This window comes from Mus caroli, chromosome 10, assembly GCF_900094665.2.
Source record: "Mus caroli chromosome 10, CAROLI_EIJ_v1.1, whole genome shotgun sequence".
Taxonomy (NCBI): Eukaryota; Metazoa; Chordata; class Mammalia; order Rodentia; family Muridae; genus Mus; species Mus caroli.
The window spans coordinates 110,627,169-110,652,611 of NC_034579.1; the positions used below are offsets into that span (position 1 = coordinate 110,627,169).

General features: G+C 43.8%; 1 protein-coding gene across 1 annotated transcript in view; it reads right to left on the reverse strand.

The window, feature by feature from the left end:
• Rap1b (RAP1B, member of RAS oncogene family) overlaps positions 1 to 10,913 on the reverse strand; it is a 32,545-nt gene extending 21,632 nt beyond the window's left edge. The window contains exon 1 of the mRNA XM_021174403.1: positions 10,706 to 10,913. The gene's annotated coding sequence lies outside the window, so the exon portion shown is untranslated. The remainder of the gene's footprint in view (positions 1 to 10,705) is intronic.
• Positions 10,914 to 25,443: the final 14,530 nt, after the last annotated feature.

The window sequence follows — 25,443 nt, forward strand, 5'->3', positions numbered from 1 at the left end:
CACTTTGTAGACCAGGCTGGCCTCGAACTCAGAAATCCACCTGCCTCTGCCTCCCGAGTGCTGGGATTAAAGGCGTGCGCCACCACGCCCGGCTAATGACATGATTTCTAAGGGAAATAAATGATGATATGGTAGTTTATAAGCCTTAAAAACTGTTTAAGATAACAGCTTTCAATTTTAAACAAAAAACAAAACAAAACACCCCACAAAAGACAGGAACCAATATATTCAGGTTAGCCTTAATTATCTCCAGAAAGTTAAACGGACTCTTGTTAACTATGGCATCAGGAGGTTCTTCGATACCAAGAACCCTGAAGATTCACCGACACGCCGTGCCTTGCACTGGCAGGTTCAGCTATTCCTTGGGTGGTGAAACGGTTAGCCAGTGAACTGTGGTGTGAGCTCAGGGACCAGACTTGATTCCCAGCATCCTCATAAAAGCCTGAGTGTGCCTGTAGTCCCAGCACAGGAGTGGAGGGAAGACAGGAGCATCCCTGTGGCTTCCTGGCCAGTCAGTTTAGCAGAATGTGGAAGTTAAGCTGGCGAGGGACTGAGGAAGACACCCACTGTTGATCTCTACCAGCCTGTGAGTTTCTAGTAGACTGCTTTTAAGGTGCTTGAGAGTAACATTTTCATATCTTAATGTCTTTTTCAAGGAAGACATTATTATCAAAGACTTTCTAATCCATCTCAAAACTAATTCTAAATTTCTAAACAATCCCAAATATACCAGGCTTCACATCTGCTTTGGTGGCAAAGCCTGCTCTATTGTAAATTGCTTTTACTACCTAAGCACCGACGTGAGTCGACTTCTGCTGTGTTCATCTCATTTAGTGGGACTGCTCGTGCCTCATATGCACAGTACCTTGTCATCACCTCAGGTCTCAGTACGAAAATCCCTACCAGCAATCCAGGGATGGAGGAGGTCTGAGTTCTAGGCCAGCCCGTGGTCAGTCAGGCCAATCAAAGCTACAAACTGAGAAACCCCATCTCACAAAACAAAACAAACAAAACCAGAAACAACATAGTCAAATACAATCAGTGTAACACTTTCAAAGGAGTGCAAGTAGCTGCTTTTGAGAATCCTCAAAGACAAAGCTTCAATTCTTTTTTTTTTTTTGGTGTTTTGAGACACGGTTTCTCAGTGTAGTCCTGGCTGTCCTCGAGTTCAAACTCAGAAATTCTCCTGCCTCTGCCTCCCAAATGCTAGGATTAAAGGCTTACGCCACCACGCCCAGCTTTTAATTCTTTACTTTTTTTTTTCATTTAAGTTTTTAAAATGGAGGGCTGGAGAGATGGCTCAGCAGTTAAAAGCACGTATCACTCTAGCAAAGGGCCCAAGTTCCAGCACCCACACTGGGTGGCTAGCAACTTCCTGTAATTTCAGTTTCAGGGCTCTGGGCACCTCTTCTGACATCTGCAGGCATCTGTACAATGTGGGTCATACACATACACCCAGGCCCATACAGATAAAAAGTAGTCCTGGCGACATTGCCTGTAATGTCAGGAGGCTGAGGCAGGGCTGCTAGGAACTCAAGGTCAGTAAAAACTCCAACTCACCATCCCAAAACAAAACACTCAGCCAACGAACAAGAACACTTCACACTCCAGGGAAATGTTACATGTTTTTTGTCACTAAAAGCTTGCAAACGGCCTGCTACGGTGTACACACCTGTAATCCCATCAGGAAGCGGAGGCAGGAGGATTTTCAGTTTAAGGGCAGATCCTGTTACACAGGGAAGCTCCAAAACCTCAAGAACAGAAGCAGCAGCAGCAACAGCGACAACAACGGAGCCAGTAAAGCCTATGATTCAAGTGACAGTGCTTACTGGAAGGGAAAAAGCACAAGTGTATAAAAGCTAGCTAAAATGGAAGAAATCTCACTAGCCAGGACTGCATAAATAGGACTTAGTGGCAACCTGTGAAGAGTTTGGATGACCTGGTCATAAACTCTGCCTTCAGTGTGTTCCCTAATTCAGAACCTTCGGAACAACCGGGCACTTAACTACTTCATACAAGCAGCAGCAGAGTGTTGCTTTAACTCCTCCCTCAGCGGGGTAAGCTTATGCAGGCAAAAGTTCTTTAGTCTCAATCCCTGAAGTGGGCCCCGAACATCGCTTCCTTCTCTAAACCAAGCTGCAGTCCTGCTTTCTGGTGTTCCTGTCCTCTGAAGAGTGCTGTTCAATGACCTGAGTTCTCTTCACCTCATATAATCTCTGCCTTTCACGAAAGGTTTCAGTGGAAAGGAACAAGCATGGGTTTTTAACCAGTTTATTTTTAATTACGTTGTGTGTGGGGGTAGGTATGTGCATGTGAGTGCTTTGTCCCCAAGGAAGAGGTCAAATCATCCGACCCCTAAGCTGGAGATGTAGATAGCCGCTAGGAACCAAACCCAAGTCCTCTGCTAGAGCACCTCCAGATCCCAACAGCTGAGCACCTTTAACTAAAATTTAATTGTATGTGCATGCACGCACAAAAACATGCAATGGTGTGCATGGGAAGTCTGAGAACAACTTGAGGGAGTCAGCTGTCCCCACCATGTGGGTTCTAAGCATCTACTCAGGCTTGGTGGGACCGTGTCTTTAACCTGCCTGAACTACTTTGCTGGATGCTTTTTTTTTTAAGTATTAGTTTATTTATTTATTTTTTAATTAGGTATTTTCCTCATTTACATTTCCAATGCGATCCCAAAAGTCCCCCCTCCCCTCTCCCCTGCTGGATGCTTTTTAACCATGCTTTGGCAAGGATAGTCATGTAAAAAAAAAAAAAATAAGATACCACTTTCTATAAAAGTATTGTAGAACAGACCAATCTATTCAGTTGTAGTTTAAATCATAACCAAGAGGTTACAGGTTAGGGTCTTTTTCTATCTGTAAGCTTCCCAGGGGCCCACCTTGGTACTTAGTAGTGGGCTGGTTACAATTCACAGTCATTCTTTCTCCTTCCACTCTACCATGAGAGCAGAGGCCCCAGAAACCTTGATTCCTCTTACCTTAGACCCTCAGTTTTAACCCCCAGAACTAAAAAGTAAGTTGACTAGCCAGCAGAGAACCCACAATTGACTCACCCATCTTTCTAGCAGCCTCCACAACCTGAAGCTAGTTAACAGATCTATACTAGGTGATTCTGATCTTTTAAAACTTCTCACTGTTTAAATAAATTAAAACAAAAAACAAAACTTCTCACTGTTTAACAAGATTGCCATGACTGTTCTTTAGTATAAACACAGAAAAGAAACAGCAGTTTTTCAAAAGCAAAAGCAGTGCCATCCAGGAAGCCTCTTTGAAAAATGTCTGTTTAATGTAGATATACCAAATTTTCTCATGCCAAAGAAACACAATTAAAAGCAATATAAAGCTGGGACAGTGGAAGCCTGTCAGCAGCCACAGCTACACAGGGTCAAGTAGGCAGATCACAGAAGCCCAGGAGTTAGAGACCAGAGGCAAAAGAAGTGACAAGCCAGACCAGAAATAAGCTTTAGAAGTAATTATCTAAAGTTATGTGACCAAAGAAGCCTGCAAAGAAACTTCAGCAAGCCAATCACATACCAGTAAGGATTCTGAAACGAAGTCCCAGCACTCAAGATTTCCTGTTAAATCTTCAGTAATGGCTCATTTCACTGTGAACTTTTCCCCCCAAATAATCCTTAGTTTCCCAGAAAGAGGTTTCCCTCAACACTAAGGCTATCAAATGCCCATTGCTGAGAAAAGTTTTTCAAAAAACCCCAATTTTTGCTCAAGAATACTTACAATCATCCATAGATACTGTTATTACTTGCCCTGAGACAACAAAGCAGGTTTGTTGGTTCCAACAATATGTCAGGGGCTGGAGTAATGGCTCAGCAGTTGAGAGCACTGGCTGCCCTCCCAGAGGATCAGGGTTCCATGCCCAGCATTCTCATGGCAGCTCACAACAGGTTCTGACTCCAGTCCGAGGGAATCCAATGGAAGTCATGGGCTCTGCACTCATGTAGTGCAGACATTCAAGCACGCATACATATGTACATATATGGGCAGTTCAGGGGACAGGGGAGATGACTCAGTGGTTACAAGTACTTGCTGCTCTTGCTGAGGACCCAGTTCAATTCCTAGCACCCAGGTGGTGGCTCACAAACATCTATTTCAACTCCAGTTACAGAAGATTCAACGCCCTCTCTGAGGGTGTGCATACACAAACATGCAGGTAAAATACCCACAGGCACAAAATAAAAGTAGACCTAAAGACAATTGGCTGGGCCGGCTCCTGAGACGGAATCACTTTCCTTGGAGTCATATTAAAAAGACCTGCACACAGGGAGAGGCCTCTTTTTCAAACAACTCCAAGAACATTTAGTTTGAACTTTTTTCTTCCTTTTAAACAGTCAGGGCAGTAAACAATATACCAGAGCTCTAAGACAGTTTGCTCCAAGAAGTCACAAGTTGTGCTCACTGTTGGTCTTGCACTATAGAAATAAATGTCAATTCAGTAAAAAAGAGCAAAGCTATCTTAGAGTCGCTGTCATCACAATGGTCACCATCATCACCAATAACAGCCCTGTACTTGCAGACTCCCCCCAAACAGCTAAGCTATCTGCAGGATTCCTTGGGTTATACTGTGAAAATCAATGAGCAAAATGATTCATATTTAAACCTCCTCAGGTCTGGGAATACAAATGTTACGTCAGTCTACTCAAAGCTGAGGCAGGAGGATGGCAGGTTTGAGGCCAGCTTGGGCAATATAGTAAGACCTTTTCTCAAAAGCAAACCAACTGCTCCAAAATAACACCTCACAAGCCACTTGGACGATACGCTTTTCCTGGATTCTACAGGTGCTGAAGCGTAGATGCTCTAGAGAGCGAGGGCTACTGGATATCTGATATCTGTAAAAACATTTACAAGAGAGGCTTAGCCTCAAGTCCAACATCTCCATGTCTTCTTGCCAAGGAAAGCAAGGAAGAAAAAGCTTCAGAGAGGAAAGAACATGTTTTCCCGAAGCACCAGTGCAGTGGAGAGAAAAACTCTTCCCTCCTTACCTTCTGTCCTGCAAATAATTTAACACAATGGTAAAGCCAAACATCTGAAAACTCAGCTGAATACCACAGAGTTTGTGCAGTATCTCCAAATTAGAGAAATTCTAAGATTAGGCAAACATATACTTTGTCCTTGTCCCCTTTATCTGAACAGTACAATATTTAAGATTTCACAGAAAGCTAGAGTTGTATAACGGAGAAGTTAACTCATTACCTAAAAACCTATAGGTTGTATCAGTATCTAACACATTACTATAGTGTCCTACTAGCACACCGAGCTAACTTAAAACCCAGGGTGCGGAATGGAATGTACAGGATATCTGCTGTCTAAAACCACTAAGTGGATGAGAAGAGTTTGCATTTGTAACAGGTTTTTTTTTTTTTTAACTGAAACCTCCAGTTTCATTATGAGAACTTAGAAAGTCCCCCAATTCACTCCAAAGTGATTAGTGCTTTGTTTAACAAGTGCAGAGCCCCATGTTTGAGTCCTTCACATTGCAAGTCATCACTGTGATTGTGAGAACTACATTCTAATGTGAGGATGAACTTCAGAAGACAGGCAATTAGAGCCCAACTTTAGCCCAACTTTCTCCTTCCTCCCCAAGCTCCACTTGAAACTGCTAAGTGGACAGAACATTGCTCTCATCGTTTTCCTATCACACAAGAAAAAGAGGAAAACCACAGAAGGAGAGCGAACCCACCAATGAAGCAACCAATTCCCTTTTTATTTTCAAAATAGGTATGGTCTAAGTAAAGAAAAAAAAAAATGCAGAGACACAGTCTCACATAGCCCAGGCTGGCCCGGGACTTGCAGTGCAGCAAAGGCCGACAGAAGGTGGTTTTCCTTTGCCTCCTCAGATGCTGGGAATACAGGTACAGACCACCTCACGCAGCTGGGAGAAAATTAGTCGCTGAAATACATTTTAAAGCTTCTACTTCAAAAGCTTTAACTCTGCAATGTTTGTAACAGCTGCTCTCTAACATTTCTAACTGGCTATCTGCACCGCAAGTTCTAGGTCAATCCCCAACCCTGGAAGATTATCCAAGTTAGCTCCTGAAGGCCTGACCTAGCTTGGACTGAACAGTCTCACCAATATAAAGTAGCACAACGGTATGAAACAGTAGCTAATAACCAGAAGCCTTAGGCTACCATACGATTTCAAACTGACTATAGTTAGAGAGCCATACTCTTAATCTAGACATGAGTGTATTTCAATTCAAGCATCTCCAATGTAGCCAATCTTAAGTACAATATTCCAAAATATTATCACTCTGTATAATAAAAACCAGATGGAAATTTTGTAATCTGTGTTGTAAATATTTTTAGAGAATTTAAGTATACTTTTAACACCTTGTAACTTACCCCTAAATTTTCATTTCTTTCTTTGTAAGTTTTAGGGCTTTAATCAACCGCTGTGTACCCTCAATTTGAAAATTAGAAGTGCATGGTATTGTTTATGAAGCACGGAAAATAAGTAAAATTCTTTTTCTTGATGAATTTTAAAATTGTGCTAATTTTAAGGTGACCAAAAAAAAAAAAAAAAAAAAAAAAAAAAACAAAAGCAAAAAAGAAAAAAAAAAAAAAAAAAAAAACCCTGATTAACTTTCCACAAAATACAAAAATACATTTTCTTGCAAAATCTATTGCTAAAGGGATCAATCTTAGAATCCAGTCAAGTGGTTTCAAACATAGGGCAATAGATTACACAGCAAGTCAAACTTTTACTATAAATGGATAAATTCCTTCTAGTGTCTCTTTTATTTATGTGACCCAGAGTATATCTGTGTGTGAGTGAGAGCGCCTGCCTGTGGGTATCTGAAGAGGCCAGAAGACAGGCTGCTGGATCCCCTAGAGCTAGACTTAAAGAAACCAGCATAGGTATTAGGAACCCACTTCAGGTTGGAACCCTCTGCCAGAGCGGCAAGCACTCTTACCCCTGAGCATCTCAGCCTTTTTTTCTATTCTTTGCTAACTACTGTTCCCAGGATATTCTTGAGATTTCTAAGGAATTAATCTAAAGACTTTAGTCCTCCAGTGGTAATCAGAACCTTTCAACACCACTCCAAAATATCTACAAGTACTACAAAGATTAGCGTTAAGTATAAGACAGCACAATGCTGCTTACAGTTGAATAAAAACTGTATCTAATGTTACACTGCACCAAGACACTACAGGACTTAAGACACTGCTCTTGTTGGGGGTGGGGGGGGGGGAGGAAAACAAATAGAAACAAAACAACACACACACCTTTCCCATGTGAACCAACCAAACCAAACTCACAAAACATATTTAGACACAACTAAAAAGCCTTAGAAAATTGAGGAATTTTTTTTCAGTGAGGGGACTAAAGCTAGCAACTTGGACAAGAGAGGCAAACACTGACCACTGAGCCACATCCCCAACCAGAAAGATGAGTTTCTACAGACTTTTAGTGACCACATGTTAACATTTTAAAGAGAAATAGCCTTTGACTATTTAGTGTATAAATACTAAACTAAGCTTGAACACTTTGTTTTCTGGGAATGACACATGTAAATCAATGAGATCTCCTTGACATTCAATTATCAAATGCCAAATGTCAACTATACTTGGGAGGTGGATGTAAGATCAGCTAAGGTCTGTCTGTTGTCACGCCTTAATTTCATTCCATAACTATTGCGTACCTCAACAAAAAGCAAAGAGCTGAACATAAGCTTCCCATGCCAATCTTAAGAGTTTACATTTAAAAGAGCACAGTTATATGTTATCAACCTCTGCATAAGCATGAAGTCCTTCAAAGACCTTTACGTACATAGATCAAGTTATTCATGTATTTATTTATAGACCAGGTTTCACTAGCCCAGGCTAGCCTTAAATTTATGGCAATCCTCCTGCTTCAATCTTAACTGCTGGGATCACAGCTGCAAAATACCATGCCTGGCACCACTTTTAAAAAAGGGGGGCCGGCAGTGGTGGCGGTGCACGCCTTTAATCCCAGCACTTGGGGGGCAGAGGCAGGCGGATTTTTGAGTTCGAGGCCAGCCTGGTCTACAGAGTGAGTTCCAGGACAGCCAGGGCTATACAGAGAAACTGTCTCGAAAAACAAACAAACAAACAAACAAACAAACAAACAAACAGGGCTGGAGAGATGGCTCAGCAGTTAAGAGCACTGACTGCTCTTCCAGAGGTTCTGAGTTCAACTCCCAGCAACCACATGGTGGCTCACAGCCATCTGTAATGGGATTTGATGCTCTCTTCTGGTGTGTCTGAAGACAGTTACAGTGTACTATTATAAATAAATCTTTTAAAAAGGATTCTTTATTTCAACTTGTTACTCTTATAGGCTCTTTAGTGGAAGGGCTCACTTTCCCTGTATGGGTCAAAAGAAAATACTGGAATCATTATAAATGACCAATGATAAAACGATCAATGTGGAAAGTGAGAGATTCCCAAAGAAAATGTTTAGTTCTTTTTTGAATGATTACACTGTTCTTTTTAGTCTCTGAATTAAGTCCCAAACATCACTATGTGCCCAGGTAAAATGCTAGGGACTAAGAATAAAGCAGAATTTCTCTTCTCATGGTGTTTTCAATGAACTCTACTTAACTTTCATCCGAGTGTCTATGTAATAGCGACATGCTAGTCATTTGAGGCATGCAGAAGAAATCTATCCCGTCCTTGGACCTTACAACTTGGTAGAAGAGAGAAACACACACAGTAACAGAAGACAGGAAGTGATTCAAGCCACGGAAAGAACAGTGGTAAGACAGACAGAAGAAGAAGAAAGACACATTCATCATTTCTGTGTCCCAGACCACAGACTAAAAATTAAGCCGGCTTAGCATGGGGCCCTTCAGATGTTAATCTGAGATTCGATACATTATAACACAAGCAACTATATGTCCTTTTGATTTTACTTTGCAGCTTCCACAGATAAGGTCACTGAACTTCTGTGTCAAACAAGAAAGTACAAGGGAATATAATGTACTACAGAGATTAAAAGTATGGATATCAAACAAGACTGTCATTCGGGATTCTGTGTCTCTAAGTAAAATTATTTCCTCCTCGGAGTATTAACTTCCTCTAACCAAAACCAGGGGATGACACTACCTAAGGGGTTATTCCCTACCATTTAGCTAACTATAGCACTCTGGAGAAGAGAGCATAATGGGACCAATAATCTCTACCAAGATGTAATTCACAATAAAAAAAAAAAAGTCACATTGCTTCCTGTGGATTGTCCTTCATGGATAGACCACGGCTTTACAAATCAGCAGACTCAGGTAATTGGTTATCTATTTTAGGCCTTAGTTTCCTCCTCATGAAACGACAGGGTGGGACTAGATGATTTAAAGAGTCTCTTTCCGGCCCTAAAAAGCCCCATGACTCTATTATGACTTAATACACTGACTTCATATCAGGCTTTAAGAGTGGTAAGGGCTTTAAATTAAAAGAATTTCTCCATTCAATTAAGTTACTTCTTGCTAAGATAAACTCCTTTCAGGCAAGTCTCGACAACGTTGTAATTATACAAAAGAAAACTGAAAAAAAAAAAAAAGAATTTACAAGCTAGAGGCACTCGGTATATATTAATACACACTGCCAGCAAAGCAAACATTTCAACGAGACTCAATTGATTTTAAAATATTGAAAAGTCCAGCCTGCATCGTAATGTCAACTTTCAACTTAGTAAAAAAAAAAAAAAAATGTGAGTTCCTATTACTGTAATAAAGAAGTGCTTGTATGCACACGAGTCGGGAGTTGCAGGGCCAAAATATCTTTCTAAAGCATTGGAGGGTGGGAGGGGGCAAGCGAAAGGAAAGCAATCCCATCTGCTCAAAACTCTGAAGCGAAGATGTTTCTTCCAAAGGCATCTTCTCCTCCCGCCCCCCTCCACCCCAAGGAAAATCCCGAGGGCCTAGTTCCCAAATTCACGGCGCTGATAAGTCAGTTTCAGAATCAGACACCTCGAGATGGCGAAAAGAAAAAAAAAAAAAAAAAAAAGAGAAGAGGACAAACTTCCTGGATTTTTCTCTCTGCAAGAGAAAAAGAGATTTCCTCTTGCTGACGAAGGGAAAGGCCCCTTTAACATTTTTTTTTTCTCTCTGCACGGTGGCGGCTGCCAGACTAGGTGGGGCTCGCTCCGCTGCCTTCCTCCTGCCACTTCCCGCAACAAATGAAGCAAGCCAGCCCCGATCGGGGCAAACTTTTCCCCTGTCAGGCTCGAGCCCGCGGGGCGCCGGGGAGTGGTCCCCCCCCTCGCGACGCTGCTCCGCCCGCCCGGCCCCGGGCTGGGAGAAGCCCGGGTGTCCGCAGAGGACAACTTTCTGGTTTCCGCTCTAACTTCCACCCACCGCCGAGGCGGGGAGCCGGGCGCGGCGGGGAAGGCTGCGGGGGCCTCGGGCAGGCGGGTGGGGGCTCCTCGGGCGCTCACTTCCTCCGCCATATTTCAGACATTTGACCCCTTCCGCAAAGCGCGCTGCTCCCCCGCCGCGGCCGCGGTTCCTCCCCGGCCGCCCCGAGGCGGCGCGCCCTGCCGAAGCGAGCGAGGGGCTCGGGGTTCCCCCCGCCAGCCACCTGCCGCGCGCCCAGGCCACCCTCGCCGTCGCGGGGGCCCTCGGGCTGCCCCGCCCGGCCCGCGCCGCACCCCACCGCTCCCCTCAGCCGGCGCCCGGCCCCCAGCCAGCCTCGCGGCCACGCACGCACCCCGCGCCCACCTCTCGCGCTGTCACCGGGTCGCCGCCGTCGCCGTCGCCGCGCGTTCCCTTCGGGTCGCTGCTCCCGGCGCCACGGCGGTCTCTGCCGCTGCCGCCGCCGCCGCCGTCGTCGCCGCCGCCGCCGCCGCCGCTCGGGCTGCTTTCCACGCCTGACTCTGGGCGAGGTTTGGCGGTGTCGCCTTGACGTCAGGCGTTCAGCCTCGCTCTCGCTTCCGCCCGCGGGCGGGGCGCGCAGGAGCGCAGCCCGGGAAGGGGCGGGCCCGGGGGCGGGCCCTGGCGGAGGGGGGCGGGGTCTCGTCGTGCTCGCCTCGCAGTGGGCCTCGCCCCGGCTCTCGGTCGCCGGCTCCGGCCCGTGGTCCCTCTCCTCCGCCCTGCGTCTTGTTGCTGCGGTCGGCCTCGCCCCCCGCTGGCTGGGTTGTCCGACATAATCGGTGTCAGCCTCAGCGGAGCGCATCCGTCTCGACCCCAGCGGGTAACGGGTAACTCAGGGGCTTGGAAACCTCTGCCGCCTTCGCGGGGCCTCCGAGTGCACAGTCGCCAACGCCCCCAGACCGTCGGTGTTCGCGTGGTCCTTTGTGCTGGGGAAGTAACAGAGCATCAGTTCCCACTCCCAGAGCGCGAGGGCAGCTTTTCATTTTTCAAATGGCCTTTCTTTAGGTTTGACAAGTATTTCAGGCTGTGGTGTGTTAAGCAGGGCCAGCTGTCCAAATTACCCTGCCAGACGCAGTTCGCGAATGGAGGATTCCAAAGCATGCTTATGGCCTGTACCTAAATGAACAGTTTATAGAATTAAAATTAATTGGTTCATGGAAGAGCATGCCTGGGGCGCCTTCATGACTTTATAGATTACTCATAGATGTAAGTCTATGATGTGACTCCGAAAAGCTCTGTCCAAAAAATGACTTGTTCCAAAGAGCATAAGAACTTACATCGATCTAGGTAATTAGAATATTTTCTCACCATCACCATTAATATGAGAATCATACTATCAGAGCTTTGTTTGGAAGACTTTGTTTCTGCTCTGATTACGCTCTCTCTTCATTACATAGTCCTGGCTGGCCTGACCTTGCTATGTTGACCATGTTGGCTTTCAACTCGGATCCACCTGCCTCAAAGCATGGAGTGCTGGGGATTAAAGGCATGCGCCACCACTGCCAGCTAGTGAAAAGGTTTTGATGAACAAAACTTGAGAGGAAAGCACCGAAAGGAGTAGGCGATTTAGCTGGCCCTCCCTGTACAAAGTATTCTGGAAATTTAACGAACCCTCGAAGAGAAATGGAGAAGTGACAACTATGCTAACCTGAGTTAAGTGAGCGAGTAAGAAAGAATTACAGCGGGGTCTCAGGACGCCAGTCTGTAAGAGCACACCCCTTCTGCAGGCTGAGCAGGAGCTGGCTCCTTGCAAATTCTAGGTTGCTGAGGCCACAGAGTAAGTTAAAGCCAACCTAAACGGTTTTGTGAGATTCTCAAGAAGTAAAAAAAAAAAAAAGTGAAGGGTCATAGCTTAATGATCCAGTACTTATCTAGCAAGTGTCTGAGTGTAATAGGTTCAACCTTTAGAACAACAAAAAAAGAAAAAAAAAAAAAACCCATAATTGACAGTTGTGTGTGCTTCTGCATGCTCCTGCCCTCCTCGCCTATGGGCACACAGAAGCCAGAGGTGAACAGGTTATTTTCTATCGCTTTCCACTTGGTTGTTTTGAAACAGGGTCTCTCACTGAACCTCACCAATTAGGCTTGAGTGGCTGGCCACCAATCTCTAGGGAGTCTCCTGTCTCCATCCCACCATTCTGGATTCTTATGTGACTGCCTGGGGGGGGGGGAGAACTGAACTGGAAACCCTGGTTCTCCTGCCTGGGTAACAAGCCCTCTGTCCTGCTGAGCCCTCCTCCTCCCCACAACAGGTTTTGATAGCAGTGTTTTCCAGCTGCTTCATGGTTTGTATTACTTAAGTAAACATGTTACCTATTTCAATAATTGTTATTTTCTCAGAACAACATTTTAGTGGCGGTTTCAAAGGCAAGTTTTGGAACAATCTGTTGGTATTGTCAATTATTCATGAATAAATTGCAGTTTTGATTTTGCTCTTACCAATTACATATATACTCTGTCTTCATGCACACCAGAAAAGAGCATCAGATCCCATTACAGAAGGTTGTGAGCCACCATGTGGTGGCTGGGAATTGAACTCAGGACCTCTGGAAGAACAGCCCATCCTCTTAACCGCTGAGCCGTCTCCCCAGCCCCCTATTTATCAGTTATTGAAGGAAGGTTTGACGTGCCTGAAAGACTGACATTTTGAGCAAGGGTACTGATTAGCCATGGGCTGTTTTGGTTTTATTTTTTTCTTTGTTTTAAACACTTTGACATTTGGGCAATTGCTTTTTTCCTTTGAAAGCCAGAGTTTGTAGAGTTGTTTAAGCTAAAAAGCACTTTTATCATCTCATTAGGCTGATAACCATTGCATCGCGTATTAAATCGTGATCAGCGTATAGAGCACCCCAGAATGGACTCACTTTTGAATTTGAACCCCTTGTCCTATTTCCCTGACAGACCAGGATATTGTCTGCTGGCAGCTTCAGTTTAACTTGTATGCAAACCAAACTCATTACCATTGTCACCAAACCCGTTTTCTCTCCCTTTCCTTTGCTAATCGTACCTCCTTCTTTTAAGTCACCCACTTTTCAAGCCTGCCACCCTCCTCTGTCCTCCCCCCTCCTCTGCAATGATTCATCCACTGGTGCATCTGTGAGCAGAGGTTGGACCAAGTCTTCCAGGCTCCTCTTGATACAACTCGGCTCCTGGACCTTTGCAGCCTAGGAGGTTCGAGCTGCCTACTGTGACCTATTTTACACATTGTTGCTAGATAAATTATCTTAAAGCCTGCTCAGTAAGTTACTCCCTTCCTCTAGAGGCCTTCAAGTACTCTTTTCTACAAAGAAGTGAAGATGTGTTACACTTTTCTCTTTCACTTCCAGCTGCATGGTCAGAAAGGGCTTCTCATTTGGCTCCAATGAGTAACTCTCCCACCCCTCGGCTGGGTACTGGTGATTTCCTGTGTTTGGAAGGCTTTTTCCAGCCCCTCTCAGCACTCCAGACCCATCTATTTTCTCCAAGAAATAGCATCTTTCTCCTGATGTGTCAACATAAATGTGTTTTTTTTTTTTAAAGATTTATTTATTTATTATATGTAAGTACACTGTAGCTGTCTTCAGACACTCCAGAAGAGGGCGCCAGATCTCGTTACGGATGGTTGTGAGCCACCATGTGGTTGCTGGGATTTGAACTCTGGACCTTCGGAAGAGCAGTCGGTTGCTCTTACCCACTGAGCCATCTCACCAGCCCCATAAATGTGTTTCTTTTGCCTTTCTTTCTTTTTTCTTCCTTTCTTTCTTTCTTCTTCCTTTCTTCTTCCTTCCTTTCTTTCTTTCTTTCTTTCTTTCTTTCTTTCTTTCTTTCTTTCTTTCTTTCTTTTTCCTTTCTATCTCATAATACAGTATTGCTTTCCTTTTGTCAGTGGTGACTATCCCTCTAAAGAGGGATTTGCAAACTGCTTCTGTCAAGGGCCAGGTAGTACACATTTAAGTTTTTAGAACAGAGGGTCTGTGATGTAGCTTCTAAAGTGAACAGCGATTCAGCTTTTCAACAGTAACGCAAAGGCAGCCATAAACAATACAAAGAAAGCTGGCAAGGTGACTCACTCCTTGAAAGTGCTTGCTGCCGACCGACCCTGATAACCTAAGACCGACAAAGTGGAAGACGAGAATTGACTCCCATAGTGATTTACCCTTTGACCTCCATACTCATAGCACAAGTATATATATATATATATATATACACACACACAAAATAAGTTAATGTAAAAAAAAATACAAAGAATGGATATACTTGTAGTTCAATGAAACTTTACTTATGGGTGGGGGCTGGAGAGATGGCGTAGCCATCCAGAAAGCTCTTGTAGAGGAGCAAGGTTCAATTCCCAGCACCCACATGGTGGCTCACAACCATCTATAGCTCCAGTTCCAGATTCAAAGTTCTTTTCTGACTTCCACAGACATCAGGCAAGCATGTAGTGCACACATATGCATACACTCGGGAAAAAGTCATACATAACTCATACACATAAGCTTAATCTAAAAAAACAAAAACAAAAGCACTTTACTGATGGACCTTAGAATGTGACTTCCATATAATTGCTATGTGTCACAGAGTAGTGTTGTTTTTTTTAACCACTGCTAAGCTTTGTGATGAGCCAGGTACACGGGTATGAAACTTAGGTACAGTAACCCTTACACTTAAAGGACGCCTATGGCTAGCTTAACAATGTCATGTTACCAGGCTGGCATTTTAAAGATTTTAATTTTAATTAACTAATTAGGTCTTTTGAGTCAGAGTTTCTCTTTGTGTAGCCCTGGCTGTCCCGGAACTTGCTCTGTAGACCAGACTGGCCTCCAGACCATTGGGATCCACCTGCCTCTGCCACCTGAGAGCTGAGATTAAGGGCCTGTGCCACCACTGCCCAGCGCATGTTTCTTATTTTGTTCCTGTTGGCATCTGGCATGATGCTAATCACATAACAGGCTTTCAAGATACGTCTGCTGGAACATTCTGTTTCTAAAGTGGAACAGTCAGAGACTCTAGAAAGTCCGTTCAGCTTTAGATGGGGTCTGAGTGGTTCTGGGTATATTTTGTAACCAAAAGTTCTGTAAGTTTTGTCTTGGACCTGTCACAGAGGGGCTGATACCACCTGCCTTATAGAACGGTTAGACAAGGGTTAGAAAGCAGCAAAGCCTCAGCCCGCAGGACAAGCAGAAGCTTAAAGCTGGTTTTTCCTCATTTAGGAAAAAGAAACTTAGTGGGCTGTTCACATACAGGCATTGCTGCGTTTAACCTGACACAGTATTTCTAGTCCTTTATGCTTTTTGCTTCCTTAACTTTAACATCTACACTTTGGCTTCATTTCAAAAGCACACAAAGGTATGAGAGTGGATTTTTTTTTTTTTTGAGACAGGGGTCTTGCTGTGTAGCTCAGCCTGACTTTGATCTCCCAGTATCCCTACTAACTTTAGCCTCCCATGTGTTGGGATGACAGGTGACACGTACCATCACACCTGGCTCAAACTAGTAGATTTAAAAATGAGAAATCTCAGCTAGAAGTGGCCCTAACCAATGCCCAGGCAAAGGCAGAAGGATAGTGAGTTCCAGGCTAGCCGGAGCTGTACAGCAAGGCACTGACAAAAACAGGAAAAGAAAATGAGAAGGGTAAGTGTATTGTTTTCTTCCCAGCTAATGATCATCAGCCTAAACCAGGCTCATACTGTTCAGCTTCCAACCTAGCTTGTTTGTCAGGAGCGTTAACATCTCTCGACCTTAGGTATTTTTATGTTATTTTACTCACAAATGAAAAAAAAAAAAGAAACTGATCCTTTCGAGGTAGTGTGTTGTTGGATGTTCCTGTGTGTGTGTGTGTGTGTGTGTGTGAGTGTGAAACTGAGTATAAGTGTAACGTATACACTTTCTTCTGCACATTTGTAACCATTCTCCTTGGAAGGACTCAGAAGCTGAGAAGAATACGTAGATTGCTTATTCAATGCAAAAGCGGAAAAAAAAAATTGTCTTAAGTCCCCTGTTGGTTTCACGTTGTCGTTTCGGTCAAAGATTGCATTCCAAAGTCTACATAGTTATTTTATAAATTCTGTCATCAGGTAATTACACGGGAGACCAGGTAAGGGCCTCTGCGGCTCTGCCACGGTGGGAAACCCGCTCAGAAGTTGCTCTCCTAGGGCACTTTGTGTGCCTCTGTGATTCCTGTTTGGGGGGAAATCATGTACTTATATGAAAGAAAAATGAAGCCTGGCACATTCTACTCTGTGTAATAACTATAATAACTGCTTACTTGTCTCCAGATATATTTCAAATTGTGCCTGCACTCTGCCACAGCAGTTGTGGGTTTGACCAACAAACCTGCCTACACCACATTAAATAAATCTAACAGTTACATAATTTTGTCATTGCTAATGTCTATGATATAAAGCACAGATTACACCTAAAATTTCCTCTGCTCAAGCCTTAGCTGAGAAAACCCATAAAAATGAAAATGACATTCTGAGAGCCATCAGAAAACCACCGCAGAAGCCAACTTCATAAAATACACTTGGTCATGAAAATTTCATAAGCAATTTAAAGAGCCTGGCATGTTGCTCCAAGGAAAGCTGTTTGCATCCCATGTGTGTGAGGCCCCGTGTTTCACCCTCAGAACACAATAGGGGGTGAGAGTAGATTAAATTAAGAGAAATTCAAAAGCCATATGTAAGGCCTTGCAGATTCTAGGCTGTCTTTGACTCAGTTAATATGCAAAAGATGCCTAAGAGTCAGACGTGTCCTGGAACTTTTATCATCAGGATGGTAATTTCTTACTAGTCTGAATTTTCTCCAAGTCCTGTAGATAGGTTTTAATGGCCCATGATATAGATGAGAGAGCAAGACTTAATCATCCAAAGCCATGTAGAATACATGGCAGAGTTGAAGTCTGAATCCTGGTTTACCTGCTGCCTTCTGGTAGTAGGCAGCTCCTGGCCCCTTTATGAATATCACATTTCAGGCAGAGAAAATTTTCTCATGTCTATTGGATACTCATCTGTTTTTCCAAAGTGCGCTCCTTCTCCAAGGCACAGTGGTCTCTTCTGTGCATCTCTTCAGTTACTGCTATGCTACCCATTTGATACTTACCATTCATTGCCCGCCCTGAGTTGCTTCTGTGTCCCCTCTCTCCTGTGACCCTTGAGAACTGAAACTACATCTCACGCTTGTTTGTAGGCGCCATATTGCTGGGGCCATAAATAAGAAGTGAATGTCATTTTAGAAGACTTGCCACTCCTGGTCATAGGCTCTACAGCAGCCATAGTGGGTCTAAGTAACCTGTGGTAGTTACTTAACTGTCTTCCTTTCTTCCTTTCTTCCTTTTTTCTTTCTTTCTTTCTTTCTTTCTTTCTTTCTTTCTTTCTTTCTTTCTTTCTTTCTTTCTTATTATTAAGCTTTAAAACATAGGCCTTTAAAGAAGTATTTAAAATAGGGGGTCGGGTATAAAATGGTAGAAAGATATAGCCCAGCGGTAGAGGACAGGGCGTCCATTGGTGAGGCCCTGGGGTTGCTCCAGCAGAGCAAGCTGATGAATAAATAAAAAAGGGAGGAAGTAGCACAAGAAGTGGCCGGGCGGGCCGGCTTGGCATGTGTAACTTCACACGTGGGCATTTGAACTCCTCTCCCCTTGTGGAGTTTACTTGTTTATTTGTTAGTGAGTGAGAACCGCAGAAGCTGTGTGAGAGGGTGGTGTGTGATTAAACAATGCAAAGAAGACAGTGCCCACCGCAGAAGGGGTACATTGTAGCTATTAGCTACCATCCTGTGGAAGCGCTCAGTCAATGTGGCTCCCTACTGCCCCCTGTGGCACAAAATTCACTTTGTGCAAACGGTAGGAGTTCCACAAGTCCTCAGATAGTCACTGTCTCTGTTTCTGACAGTCCTCAATTAAGGATTACTTGTGTTCTGCATTTGTTTCTTTCTGTGTGTGTATGTTATATGTGTGCATTTGTGAGGGTGGATGCACAATAAATCGTGTGTGTGTGAAGGTCATAGGTCAACCCTCACTTGAGGATGTCTTCCTTAATTCCTTTCCCCATCTTCTTTTGCAAACAGGATGTCTCATTGAACCTGAAGCTCATGGGTTTGCCTAGATTGGCTGGCTAGCAAGCTCCAGGACTCCTACTCCTTTGGTCTCTGCTTCTGAAGTACTGGATTTCAGGCACCAATACTGCACCCAGCTTGCTCTTTCTTTCTTTCTTTCTTTCTTTCTTTCTTTCTTTCTTTCTTTCTTTCTTTCTTTCTTTCTTTCCTTCTTTCTGGGGATGCTGGGGATATAAACTCAGCTGGTCTGGAACGAGAGAACTCATGCCTAGCTGCTGAGATGACAGTTGTACGCCCCCATCAATGGCAGATGACAGCTGTGCACCACCATTGATGGCTTCTGTGGCTTCTTTTTTGTCAGTCGCCTGTAACCTGAAATTACGTTGTCATTGGGAACAGTACCTTGATACTTAGGGCACATGTTCACTGCTGTGACTTTGTTTGTTGAGATAGGGTCTCGCTGTGTAGCTTTGGATGGCTTCGAAGCTCATCAGGGTGGCCTTGAACTTAGTCATCTGTCTTTCTTTTCCTCTTAGTGCTGGGTTATAGGCATGTATGCTACCATATCTGGCTCAATGTGACTTCAAGGAAGCTCAGAAAGGAGGCCTATTTTAATCCACACACACTGAAAGCACGGTTTCAAGCTTTCTCGCCATCATGACCATTCAGCATTTGTATTATTGATCTCTTGGTTTTCCATAGTGCATCCGTGTGCAGTCCGCCTTTTGCTGGCTGTTCTATCTCAGTCTTGCTTTGGGTTATACCTTCCTCAAAGCGTATTCCTGGGCCCCTCTCTTGACTACTGTTTCCCCCCCCCCCCCAGGACAACATTGTAATTCTGTCCTGATTTTCTGTGACTCAGCTCCAGGCACAGCATCAGTTGCCTCCTGGAAAGCTTACCCTGGCTGACCTCTCCCAACTTCCCTTCCTCCAGGAATCCTTCTCCAAGAACAGGGCATCACCTCCCTAAGAGGAAATATGATGCTTCCTTCTACTTGGTCCATGGATCGAATCTGTCACACTCCTATTGATTCTACCTCTGAGCTCACTCGAATCCGGGTCCTCCTTTCCCTTTCCATAGATGGCTTAGTCTATGCATTTTCACGTTTGCCACCTTCTGTCCATTCTCTGGTCATAAGTATTTATATGCATGTGATTCACGTATTATATATGCTTATGTGTATTTTATTGTACTTGTGCGTATGTGGTGCATACATGTATATATTTTTGCATATTTTATTATATTTGTGAGTATGTGATGCATGGATGTATATGTGCTAGGTAGGTATATTTTATTGTATTTGTGTGTATGTGGTGCATGTGTATATATATATATATATATATACATATATATGCTTATGTATAGTTTATTGTTTTTGGGTGTATGTAGTACATCCATGTGTATACATTTATGTGTGTTTTATTGTATTTGTGAGTATGTGGTGCATGCATGTATATATGTTTCTATGTATGTACATGTATGTATGTATGTGTGTGGAGGTCAGAGGTCAGCATCAGGTGCCCTCTGTTCTTCTCCATCTTTCTTGAGACAAGATTTTCTCACTGAACCTGTAGCCCAGTGCTTGGCTGGACCAGGGGACAGGAATCCTCCTGTCTCCACCCTACGCAAAGCTCTGGCATTACAGTAGAATTTTTACTTTGGTGCTGGAGATCTGAACTCAGGCCTTAGGCAAGTGCTAGATCCACTAAGTCATCTCTGCAGAGTCCTCTAGTCAAAATCCTAAAACCAGTTTTTATTATGGAAACCTGCAAATGTACATAGATAGAAAAGACCAACAAACCTCTTTGTTGTCCTTGGCCCATTTTGATATTTAATTTCATTTTGTTAATCTCAGATTGAAGACCAGTCAAGGCACTATTTTATTTCACTTGAAAGTCATTCAGTGTCATCTCTCAGAGATAGGAAAAGGAATAGAAGCACAAGCGGGACATAGTGGCCCATGCTTGTGATCTGAGCTCCTTGGGAGGCTGAGGCAGGAGGACTGTGAATTTAAGGACAGCTTGTGTAACATGCGGGGACAGTAGCAGCATCTCATAGCAAACAAATACATCCAACATAAGGCCACTGTCACATTTAACAAAATTAAAAATGATTTTTGAACACCATCTATTACTAGGCCATATTTAAAATTTCCTGATTGCACCAAAGAGGACTTTGATTTGTTAGCTCGTGATTCAAACAAGTTGAAATATTTCACATAATTGTTGTGCCTATTAGTTATTTTTTTCAATCTCACTACTCCCTCTGTTGAACAAGTGTTGATTTGTGTGTGTGTGTGTGTTCTCGCACGAGAGAGAGAGAGAGAGAGAGAGAGAGAGAGAGAGAGAGAGAGAGAGAGAGAGAGAGATCTTTCCAGATTTCATACAAATGGCAGCCCTTCAGGCCAATGGTTTCATGAGCATTTGGTGATAAAAAGCTTGTAGCTTTCACACTGTGTGTCTCAGTGTAGGCAAGAGTAAGAAAGTTAGGTCTCCCACCCCCACAAATACACACATCCCATGTGGGTGTTATCTTATGTGGAGAAAAATACACACAACAATAGGAAACTCTTCCCCCCAACTCCAGACAGGACTTTGCTAGTTATTAACCACCATTACATAAAACCGCCACAAGCGGTTCCTTCACAAACCAGGTTTCAGGTTGAGGAGGCAGAAGCTGGAGAGAGACTCCTGCTCTTTCCATCTGGCAGGGGTGCTGGAGAAATGAATAATATGATGACTAAGGAAGGATGGTTTAAGTAGAAAAAAAAAAACCCTACTAAAAGATGATTCTGAGAGACACCTTATCAGATTCAAAAAGGATCCTGCCCACATGTGTAGGCCCTTTTGGCTTAAGACAATATAGTTAAGAAACCAGTTACTCAGTAGGATCCTGACAAAAGTTTTAGTAATTTTTTTGAGACAGGGTTTCTCCGTGTAATAGAGCTGGCTGTTCCAGACTCACTTTGTAGACCAGGCTGACCTTGAAAGTACAAAGATCTGCCTGCCTCTGCCTCCCAAGTGCTGGGATCAAAGGCCTATGCTGCCATGCCTGCCAAGTTTCAATGATTTTAACAGTAGCAAAACCCACAGTCATCTAAAGTTACATATTACCCAAGCCCTGCCCCTGATGCTTCCCGGCGGCGGCTGCTGTCCCGGATGCTGCTGCCTCCTTTTTAGCTTTGAAAACGACATCCTTTAGCCGGGCATGCCCATCACTGATGTGTCTGTATATTTCCTTCCTGCTTTGCAGCAGACCTCTGAGCCACAACTTTTTTTTTTTCTAGCACCCTTTTTCTCTTGTAACTGACTTTATCCAAATTCTTTAGTGGTTGTTACATCCTTAATGCTTAAAAAGGGGAGATAAAGGGTTAGAAGACCTCGGTAGCCAAGGGAAGGAAGTTATGTTTAAAATGTCTTTGGGCAGCAGAGTTTACCTGTTTATTACATGCCTGCCTGCATGTAGCTATATTATCTAAGCTGGGAGTCACCCCAGCCTCCTGCTGCTCTCCAGGTAGTTAGCTTAAGAGGACAGATAAGAATCCCCTCTCCCCATGTGGAGATTTGCACAGTCACAATTGCTTCATAAATGAAACGGTCCTCAACAAGCAGAGACAGAGGGTGGCAGTCTTTGTAGAGCAATGTGAATGTACTTATACCACACTCAACTGTACCCTTAAAAGTGGTCAAATTTATTACTTTGGTTATATAGGTCTTACCCAAATTAAAAAAAAAAAAAGCCTTGGGCTTTGACATCCCCACTGGCTGTGTGTTGTATATAAATTTATATATACTATATCACATGTAGTATATACTATACTATTTATATATAGATTTATAAATCTATATATCAGATATCAAGATTCTAGAAAGCTAAGCTTAAAAGGAGACTCCATAATTCCCTGTGAGAATTCACACTACCTTTTTTTTTTTTTCTTCTGTGTAGCCCTGGCTGTCCTAGAACTTGCTCTGTAGACCAGACTGGCCTCGAACTCAGAAATCTGCCTGCCTTTGCCTCCCGAGTGCTGGGATTAAAGGCGTGCGCTGCCACGCCCGACTGGGAAAGATGTTTCTTAAGAAACAAAATAAGGACTGTAGAGATGGCTCAGTGGTTAAAAGCACTAACTGCTCTTTCAGAGGTCCTAAGTTCAATTCCCAGCAACCACATGGTGGCTCACTCTTCTGGTGTGTGTCTGAAGACAGCTGCAGTATACTCATATAAATAAAAGTAAATTAAAAAGAAACAAAATAAAACAAGAAAGAACCACCCATCTCATAAACATGGAGAGTTGGATTTTTGTACCTCAGCCACCTCTGGTGCCGTCTGCACAGTGCATCGGTCTTTGCAGTTGCCCCAGGGTATTGAATCTGAAATCTTTCTCTCTTCTTGGCTGCTCTTTGTCTGATCAGGCATCAGAGGCACAATGGCACGGGTGGAAATGCGTATACAGGAGATGGACCACATGACTGACTCAAGTTCGCTATGGCTAACACAACACACTTATGGAAGTTGCTCAGCAGGACCAGTCCCTCATGAAGGTGGCAACTATGTAGCTCTTCACTGTTGCAACTGATGAGGGCCACTCATCCTTCCAGCTCTGTAAGCAAGTCCTTTACTAAAAGCAGACTCTGATGGATGTGAATGGCCCTCATAGGTCTATATGTTTGAATATTGGGTTCCCACTTGCTGATACTGTTGGGAAGAGCTAAGAGGTTTGGTCTTGGGAGAGGTGTCTCAGTGGGACCAGGCTCTGAGCACTCTCTGTGTCCTGCTTGCAGCCTGAGATGTGAGCTCTCAGTGGTTCCTGCGGCTGTGCCATTGTGGACTCTAACCCTCTGAAACTGTCACGCCAATTAAACCCATTCTTTAATACATTGCCTTGGTCATGCTGCCTTTCCCCAGTAATAGAAAAGTGACCAAGACCTGGAGAGGAGTGGCAGGAACTCACTCAGTCCTGGTATTCTATCAGTTAGCTATGGATTTGAAGGATCAAATTTAGATATCAATAAATGTTCGTTTGTCAAGAGCATCTGCAGTCTTGATTGGGGTACAGAAGGCTACCTTAAAATAACCTCAAGGACAGGAACAACCACTGTGGAAATGGCACTGCAGCCAGGCATCACACTGTGTGAACCAGGGGTTGGTGGGCATAAAGGACCTCAGAGCAGCATGTCTAGAGGACTTTTATCTTCACATCAGCGGAAACCTTTACTGAGTGAGACAAAATACTTGAATCACATAGAATCCAAGTTATCTGAATTCTGTGACTTTTTTCTTAAACACAGGTACAGTGTTACCGTATTGTATACTGTTACAGTTACTATTTTTAACACCTGTAATAAGCAGCTTTATAGTATTGAAGACTCATCTCATGGTTTCATTCTAAGCACAGGGTTTTCATCTTATCAAAGGATGTGTAAAACTTTCTTGACCTTAAAAAACAAAACAACAAAAAAAAAACCCCATAGGTTTCATTAATAAGAAAAATACCCTGTACGCAGGAGGCAGAAGTAGGCTGACCTCTGTGATCTGCGAGTTCCAGGGTAGCTAGGGCTACATAATGATATCCTGTCTAAAAAAGGAAAGAGAAGTATGTGTGGGGGTGAAGGGGCATATGGTACGGAGGAGGACAAGAATAGGACTCATCGGATGAGCGTGAGAATACTAAATAAAACATCCCATTGATAACTATTTGCACACTGCTTTGCCCACAGTCAGAGTCAATAAATGTTAGCTACTGTGATTTTATTATAATTTACTTCTGTGAGTTAAAAAAAAACCCATAAGTCCGTGTTTAGACTCCTTAATTTTTTTTAAAAAGGTTGTTTTTTTTAATTATCATTTTCAACAAAGTGTATGCATATGTGTGTTTGTGAATAAGAGTACAGGTGAGCAGGCTTTGTCTCTCTGATCTGGAACTACCTTGGTTGTGAGCTGCCTGATACCGGTGCTGGGAGTCAAACTCTGGCCCTCTCCAAGAGCAGCATTTGTCCCTAACCACTGAGACCCAGTGGGATACAGAATCCACATTTATATTGCTCAGTGCCGTCGATGCTGGGAGTGACTTCTGTCTTCACCACAGCTATGAAGATGTCTGATCCGGAGGTTCCTGGTAAACTTGACATTCTGATGAGCCAGTGGCGTTTAATGGAAACAATAAAGGTATTAGAATAACCAGAACCACCCTGCTTTGCTTGGCCAACAACTGTTCAAAGAGAAACAGCAAGGCAAGCAGTGTTGCTTTCTAAATACTCTGAAGGTTCAGGCTGGTTTTCAGGAGCTTGAAACTTCTTGCTGTGCTATCTAAGTCGCAGCAGCTACCGGAGACTTTCCTCTAGTCTAGCTCATGATTTTTTAGTAGAAAGCAGGTGGTAGGTACGTATCTGCTGACTCAAATACTTTCAAAACAATAATTGAGAAACATCTCTGTTAAGTGCTCAGAAGTACAGTCTACTTGACAATCATTTGTGCATGTGAGAGAAACGCTAGGAAGAACTGTAGAGCTGCTGCCTTTGGAAAAAGCTAAAGCAACTAACACGGGGGAGGCGGTGTGTTCTTCATCTTACAAACGAACTGCCCACCTCAAGGCTGCTGCGGTCTGTGGGTCCCTTCTCAGACCGGACAGGCTCACAGATTGCCTGCAGACGGAGTGAGCCAGAACCTGGAGAGAAGGGGATTTGGCTCTGACAGCAGTCTGTCCATCCCTCTTCTCTCGGACCACTTATCCTAAACCAGACATCCTTGCCACGTTAGCCCCTGGCACTGGTGCCTGGCGTCACTTTCTCAGCTGCTGAGTGTTCTGAAGTCACCCTTTGGAATTCTAGTTGTCACTGTTAGGATCTAGCAGTGACTCTTTGCTCTTGGCTAAGGGGAAGTGAATCACAGAAACACAAGGCCCCCATTGCCCAGAAAAATTCCTTCCTCTCTCTTGGCTAACCTGAAATGGCACTGTTGAAACCGGTCCGGGTTAGGAAGACAAAAGTGCCCTTGTCATCAGAAGAAAACCCTGGTTACAGGACACCCTTGCTACTTGAGCGGAAGAGGAGGGACTGGA